Source organism: Opisthocomus hoazin, unplaced genomic scaffold (assembly GCF_030867145.1).
Source record: "Opisthocomus hoazin isolate bOpiHoa1 unplaced genomic scaffold, bOpiHoa1.hap1 HAP1_SCAFFOLD_196, whole genome shotgun sequence".
In the NCBI taxonomy this organism is placed as follows: domain Eukaryota; kingdom Metazoa; phylum Chordata; class Aves; order Opisthocomiformes; family Opisthocomidae; genus Opisthocomus; species Opisthocomus hoazin.
Genome location: NW_027448826.1, coordinates 50001 through 57500, shown reverse-complemented (window position 1 = coordinate 57500; position 7500 = coordinate 50001).

The following is a 7500-nucleotide window of genomic DNA, read 5'->3' as shown; positions in this document are numbered from 1 at the left end:
CAGTCGGCAACGGCCACCGGAGCCTGCGGGCAAGCAGCGGCTTCGCGCGGCTTCTGGCAGTCGGAACCGCCGTGCGCGATAGGTAGGAAGCAGAACGGCCACGGCCAGGGCCGCCGGGCAACGCCCGAGTCTGCCGGCTGAGCCGCGGCTGACAAGCGTTCGAGTGCCGGCGACCGCCGCCGGTCTCGGCCCGGCCCTGGAGAAACCCCTCTTGGAGCCCTCGCTCCAGTCGGCAACGGCCACCGGAGCCTGCGGGCAAGCAGCGGCTTCGCGCGGCTTCTGGCAGTCGGAAGCGCCGTGAGCGATAGGTAGGAGGCAGAACGGCCACGGCCAGGGCCGCCGGGCAACGCCCGAGTCTGCCGGCTGAGCCGCGGGTGACAAGCGTTCGAGTGCCGGCGACCGCCGCCGGTCTCGGCCCGGCCCTGGAGAAACCCCTCTTGGAGCCTTCGCTCCAGTCGGCAACGGCCACCGGAGCCTGCGGGCAAGCAGCGGCTTCGCGCGGCTTCTGGCAGTCGGAAGCGCCGTGCGCGATAGGTAGGAGGCAGAACGGCCACGGCCAGGGCCGCCGGGCAACGCCCGAGTCTGCCGGCTGAGCCGCGGGTGACAAGCGTTCGAGTGCCGGCGACCGCCGCCCGTCTCGGCCCGGCCCTGGAGAAACCCCTCTTGGAGCCCTCGCTCCAGTCGGCAACGGCCACCGGAGCCTGCGGGCAAGCAGCGGCTTCGCGCGGCTTCTGGCAGTCGGAAGCGCCGTGCGCGATAGGTAGGAGGCAGAACGGCCACGGCCAGGTCCGCCGGGCAACGCCCGAGTCTGCCGGCTGAGCCGCGGGTGACAAGCGTTCGAGTGCCGGCGACCGCCGCCCGTCTCGGCCCGGCCCTGGAGAAACCCCTCTTGGAGCCCTCGCTCCAGTCGGCAACGGCCACCGGAGCCTGCGGGCAAGCAGCGGCTTCGCGCGGCTTCTGGCAGTCGGAACCGCCGTGCGCGATAGGTAGGAGGCAGAACGGCCACGGCCAGGGCCGCCGGGCAACGCCCGAGTCTGCCGGCTGAGCCGCGGGTGACAAGCGTTCGAGTGCCGGCGACCGCCGCCCGTCTCGGCCCGGCCCTGGAGAAACCCCTCTTGGAGCCCTCGCTCCAGTCGGCAACGGCCACCGGAGCCTGCGGGCAAGCAGCGGCTTCGCGCGGCTTCTGGCAGTCGGAAGCGCCGTGCGCGATAGGTAGGAGGCAGAACGGCCACGGCCACAGCCGCCGTGCAACGCCCGAGTCTGCCGGCTGAACCGCGAGTAGCTGCAGCGGTTCGATGGCGCTGGTCCGCGAGCGCCAGCCCTCTGCCCTAGTATACGGACAGCGAGGTCCCCGGCCCCGGCGGGCTCGAAGAGAACCGTCTTCCCCCAGCGGGGAGGCGCGCGAGCGCCGCCGACTCTTACCATGACGTAACTGGAGGCAGCGCAAAGCAGCGACCCCTTCGGCAGCTCCGAAGAAGAACCGGGCAAGACGTCTACCTGCCAGAACCGCGGTGGAGCCAAAGTCCCGCCGGAGCGAGGTAGACGAGGCATCCCTTTCCGCCGGCAGCTCCGGCGGCCACATCGGGCACACCGGACCCGGCGGACGGTAAAACGGGTAGACCTGGCCTCCCTGCCGGCAGAACGGGTAGACGAGGCCTCCCTGCCTGGAACCGGGTAGACCTGGCATCCCTGCCGGAAGCGGGTAGACCTGGCATCCCTGCCGGTAAAACGGGTAGACCTGGTCTCCCTGCCGGCAAAAAGGGTAGACCTGTTCTCCCTGCCGCCAGAACGGGTAGACCTGGCCTCCCTGCCGGTAAAACGGGTAGACCTGGTCTCCGTGCAGGTAAAACGGGTAGACCTGGCATCCCTGCCGGCAGAACGGGTAGACCTGGTCTCCCTGCCGGTAAAACGGGTAGACCTGGCCTCCCTGCAGGTAAAACGGGTAGACCTGTTATCCCTGCCGGCAAAACGGGTAGACCTGGCATCCCTGCCGGCAAAACGGGTAGACCTGGTCTCCCTGCCGGTAAATGGGTAGACCTGGTCTCCCTGCCGCTAGAACGGGTAGACCTGGCCTCCCTGCCGGCAGAACGGGTAGACCTGGCCTCCCTGCCGGTAAAACGGGTAGACCTGGCATCCCTGCAGGTAAAACGGGTAGACCTGGCATCCCTGCCGGCAAAACGGGTAGACCTGGCATCCCTGCCGGCAAAACGGGTAGACCTGGTCTCCCTGCCGGTAAATGGGTAGACCTGTTCTCCCTGCCGCCAGAACGGGTAGACCTGGCCTCCCTGCCGGTAAAACGGGTAGACCTGGTCTCCGTGCAGGTAAAACGGGTAGACCTTGCATCCCTGCCGGCAAAACGGGTAGACCTGGTCTCCCTGCCGGTAAAACGGGTAGACCTGGCCTCCCTGCAGGTAAAACGGGTAGACCTGTTATCCCTGCCGGCAAAACGGGTAGACCTGGCATCCCTGCCGGCAAAACGGGTAGACCTGGTCTCCCTGCCGGTAAATGGGTAGACCTGGTCTCCCTGCCGCTAGAACGGGTAGACCTGGCCTCCCTGCCGGCAGAACGGGTAGACCTGGCCTCCCTGCCGGTAAAACGGGTAGACCTGGCATCCCTGCAGGTAAAACGGGTAGACCTGGCATCCCTGCCGGTAAAACGGGTAGACCTGTTCTCCCTGCCGGTAAAACGGGTAGACCTGGCATCCCTGCCGGCAAAACGGGTAGACCTGGTCTCCCTGCCGGCAAAAAGGGTAGACCTGTTCTCCCTGCCGCCAGAACGGGTAGACCTGGCCTCCCTGCCGGTAAAACGGGTAGACCTGGTCTCCGTGCAGGTAAAACGGGTAGACCTGGCATCCCTGCCGGCAGAACGGGTAGACCTGGTCTCCCTGCCGCCAGAACGGGTAGACCTGGCATCCCTGCCGGCAAAACGGGTAGACCTGGTCTCCCTGCCGGTAAAACGGGTAGACCTGGCATCCCTGCAGGTAAAACGGGTAGACCTGTTATCCCTGCCGGCAAAACGGGTAGACCTGGCATCCCTGCCGGCAAAACGGGTAGACCTGGTCTCCCTGCCGGTAAATGGGTAGACCTGGTCTCCCTGCCGCTAGAACGGGTAGACCTGGCCTCCCTGCCGGCAGAACGGGTAGACCTGGCCTCCCTGCCGGTAAAACGGGTAGACCTGGCATCCCTGCAGGTAAAACGGGTAGACCTGGCATCCCTGCCGGCAAAACGGGTAGACCTGGTCTCCCTGCCGGTAAAACGGGTAGACCTGTTCTCCCTGCAGGTAAAACGGGTAGACCTGTTCTCCCTGCCGCCAGAACGGGTAGACCTGGCATCCCTGCCGGCAAAACGGGTAGACCTGGTCTCCCTGCCGGCAGAAGGGGTAGACCTGGTCTCCCTGCAGGTAAATCGGGTAGACCTGTTATCCCTGCCGGCAAAACGGGTAGACCTGGTCTCCCTGCAGCCAGAACGGGTAGACCTGGTCTCCCTGCCGGCAAAACGGGTAGACCTGGTCTCCCTGCCGGCAAAAAGGGTAGACCTGTTCTCCCTGCCGCCAGAACGGGTAGACCTGGTCTCCCTGCCGGTAAATGGGTAGACCTGGTCTCCCTGCCGGCAATATGGGTAGACCTGGCCTCCCTGCAGCCAGAACGGGTAGACCTGGCATCCCTGCCGGTAAATGGGTAGACCTGGCATCCCTGCCGGTAAAACGGGTAGACCTGGCATCCCTGCCGGCAATACGGGTAGACCTGGTCTCCCTGCCGCTAGAACGGGTAGACCTGGCATCCCTGCCGGTAAAACGGGTAGACCTGGCCTCCCTGCCGGCAATACGGGTAGACCTGGCCTCCCTGCCGGTAAAACGGGTAGACCTGGCATCCCTGCCGGCAGAACGGGTAGACCTGGTCTCCCTGCCGCCAGAACGGGTAGACCTGGCCTCCCTGCAGGTAAAACGGGTAGACCTGGCCTCCCTGCCGGCAGAAGGGGTAGACCTGGCCTCCCTGCCGGCAGAAGGGTTAGACCTGTCCTCCCTGCGGACAGAGCGGGTCGCCCGTGCTGGAGGCCCGTATGCAGGGGTGCCTGCACGGGGTGGGAAGGGCCGGCGGCGGGCTGCCTGTGCTCTCTCAGCCGGGGCGGCGGTGGGGGGGCTTGCGGAGGGGTGGCTGGGGTCGGCAGGCCGGCCCTGCCGGAGGCCCGTATGCAGGGGTGCCTGCACGGGGTGGGAAGGGCCGGCGGCGGGCTGCCTGTGCTGTCTCAGTCGGGGCGGCGGTGGGGGGGCTTGCGGGGGGTGGCTGGGGGCGGCAGGCCGGCCCTGCCGGAGGCCCGTATGCAGGGGTGCCTGCACGGGGTGGGAAGGGCCGGCGGCGGGCTGCCTGTGCTCTCTCAGCCGGGGCGGCGGTGGGGGGGGTTGTGGGGGGTGGCTGGGGGCGGCAGGCCGGCCCTGCCGGAGGCCCGTATGCAGGGGTGCCTGCACGGGGTGGGAAGGGCCGGCGGCGGGCTGCCTGTGCTGTCTCAGTCGGGGCGGCGGTGGGGGGGCTTGCGGGGGGTGGCTGGGGTCGGCAGGCCGGCCCTGCCGGAGGCCCGTATGCAGGGGTGCCTGCACGGGGTGGGTGGTCCTGCGGCGGGCTGCCTGTGCTCTCTGAGCCGGGGCGGCGGTGGGGGGGGCTTGCGGGGGGTGGCTGGGGGCGGCAGGCCGGCCCTGCCGGAGGCCCGTATGCAGGGGTGCCTGCACGGGGTGGGAAGGGCCGGCGGCGGGCTGCCTGTGCTCTCTCAGCCGGGGCGGCGGTGGGGGGGGTTGCGGGGGGTGGCTGTGGGCGGCAGGCCGGCCCTGCCGGAGGCCCGTATGCAGGGGTGCCTGCACGGGGTGGGAAGGGCCGGCGGCGGGCTGCCTGTGCTGTCTCAGCCGGGGCGGCGGTGGGGGGGCCTGTGGCGGGTGGCTGGGGGCGGCAGGCCGGCCCTGCCGGAGGCCCGTATGCAGGGGTGCCTGCACGGGGTGGGAAGGGCCGGCGGCGGGCTGCCTGTGCTCTCTCAGCCGGGGCGGCGGTGGGGGGGCTTGCGGGGGGTGGCTGGGGTCGGCAGGCCGGCCCTGCCGGAGGCCCGTATGCAGGGGTGCCTGCACGGGGTGGGAAGGGCCGGCGGCGGGCTGCCTGTGCTTTCTCAGCCGGGGCGGCGGTGGGGGGGCTTGTGGGGGGTGGCTGGGGGCGGCAGGCCGGCCCTGCCGGAGGCCCGTATGCAGGGGTGCCTGCACGGGGTGGGAAGGGCCGGCGGCGGGCTGCCTGTGCTCTCTCAGCCGGGGCGGCGGTGGGGGGGGTTGCGGGGGGTGGCTGGGGGCGGCAGGCCGGCCCTGCCGGAGGCCCGTATGCAGGGGTGCCTGCACGGGGTGGGAAGGGCCGGCGGCGGGCTGCCTGTGCTGTCTCAGTCGGGGCGGCGGTGGGGGGGCTTGCGGGGGGTGGCTGGGGTCGGCAGGCCGGCCCTGCCGGAGGCCCGTATGCAGGGGTGCCTGCACGGGGTGGGTGGGCCTGCGGCGGGCTGCCTGTGCTCTCTCAGCCGGGGCGGCGGTGGGGGGGGCTTGCGGGGGGTGGCTGGGGTCGGCAGGCCGGCCCTGCCGGAGGCCCGTATGCAGGGGTGCCTGCACGGGGTGGGAAGGGCCGGCGGCGGGCTGCCTGTGCTCTCTCAGCCGGGGCGGCGGTGGGGGGGGCTTGCGGGGGGTGGCTGGGGTCGGCAGGCCGGCCCTGCCGGAGGCCCGTATGCAGGGGTGCCTGCACGGGGTGGGAAGGGCCGGCGGCGGGCTGCCTGTGATCTCTCAGCCGGGGCGGCGGTGGGGGGGGTTGCGGGGGGTGGCTGGGGGCGGCAGGCCGGCCCTGCCGGAGGCCCGTATGCAGGGGTGCCTGCACGGGGTGGGAAGGGCCGGCGGCGGGCTGCCTGTGCTCTCTGAGCCGGGGCGGCGGTGGGGGGGGCTTGCGGGGGGTGGCTGGGGTCGGCAGGCCGGCCCTGCCGGAGGCCCGTATGCAGGGGTGCCTGCACGGGGTGGGAAGGGCCGGCGGCGGGCTGCCTGTGCTCTCTCAGCCGGGGCGGCGGTGGGGGGGCTTGCGGGGGGTGGCTGGGGGCGGCAGGCCGGCCCTGCCGGAGGCCCGTATGCAGGGGTGCCTGCACGGGGTGGGAAGGGGCGGCGGCGGGGTGCCTGTGCTCTCTGAGCCGGGGCGGCGGTGGGGGGGCTTGCGGGGGGTGGCTGGGGGCGGCAGGCCGGCCCTGCCGGAGGCCCGTATGCAGGGGTGCCTGCACGGGGTGGGAAGGGCCGGCGGCGGGCTGCCTGTGCTGTTTCAGTCGGGGCGGCGGTGGAGGGGCTTGCGGGGGATGGCTGGGGTCGGCAGGCCGGCCCTGCCGGAGGCCCGTATGCAGGGGTGCCTGCACGGGGTGGGTGGGCCTGCGGCGGGCTGCCTGTGCTCTCTGAGCCGGGGCGGCGGTTGGGGGGGCTTGCGGGGGGTGGCTGGGGGCGGCAGGCCGGCCCTGCCGGAGGCCCGTATGCAGGGGTGCCTGCACGGGGTGGGAAGGGGCGGCGGCGGGGTGCCTGTGCTCTCTGAGCCGGGGCGGCGGTGGGGGGGCTTGCGGGGGGTGGCTGGGGGCGGCAGGCCGGCCCTGCCGGAGGCCCGTATGCAGGGGTGCCTGCACGGGGTGGGAAGGGCCGGCGGCGGGCTGCCTGTGCTCTCTCAGCCGGGGCGGCGGTGGGGGGGCTTGCGGGGGGTGGCTGGGGGCGGCAGGCCGGCCCTGCCGGAGGCCCGTATGCAGGGGTGCCTGCACGGGGTGGGAAGGGCCGGCGGCGGGCTGCCTGTGCTCTCTCAGCCGGGGCGGCGGTGGGGGGGCTTGCGGGGGGTGGCTGGGGGCGGCAGGCCGGCCCTGCCGGAGGCCCGTTTGCAGGGGTGCCTGCACGGGGGTGGGTTGGGGGGGGCGGCGGGAATTTTTTGGTTTTTGTTGCTTTTTTATTTCTTTTTCCGCTTTTGAAACAGAGACGCCGCCCCGTCCTCGGGCGTTTCAGCCGAGCTGATGGAAAGCGGCGCCCCTTCCCGTCGCTTGCGGGGGGGGGTGGTGCAGGAGGGGGGAGGCGGCGCGCGCCTGAAATTCCCCTCGCCACCCCCCGTTTCCGAGACTTCGCCGTATCTAGTGGAAGGCGCTAAGCTTGGCCGGACTGTCTCGCTGAAGGCTTTCTTACTCTGCATCGGTTCTGACGGTGGGCGAGAAAAAAAAACAAAACCAAAGCAGAGCAGGGAAACAGTTACAAAAAGTTCTTGAGAGCCAGCACCGGCCCGCCCATCGGCAGACGGAGCGGCGCCCGGGGTCAACGAGTGCCACCCTGCTGCTTAGCAACCGGAACCCGAGCCGGCCCGCCCCGCCCACCCGCCGGCAAGGGGCGGGCGCTTCCCCGCGGCAGAAGGGGGAGACAGAGACTGAGAGACGGGGTCGAGGAGCAGGCGGGGAGCCTTGCGCTGAGGTAGGCTGGGGACGGGGCCTCTTT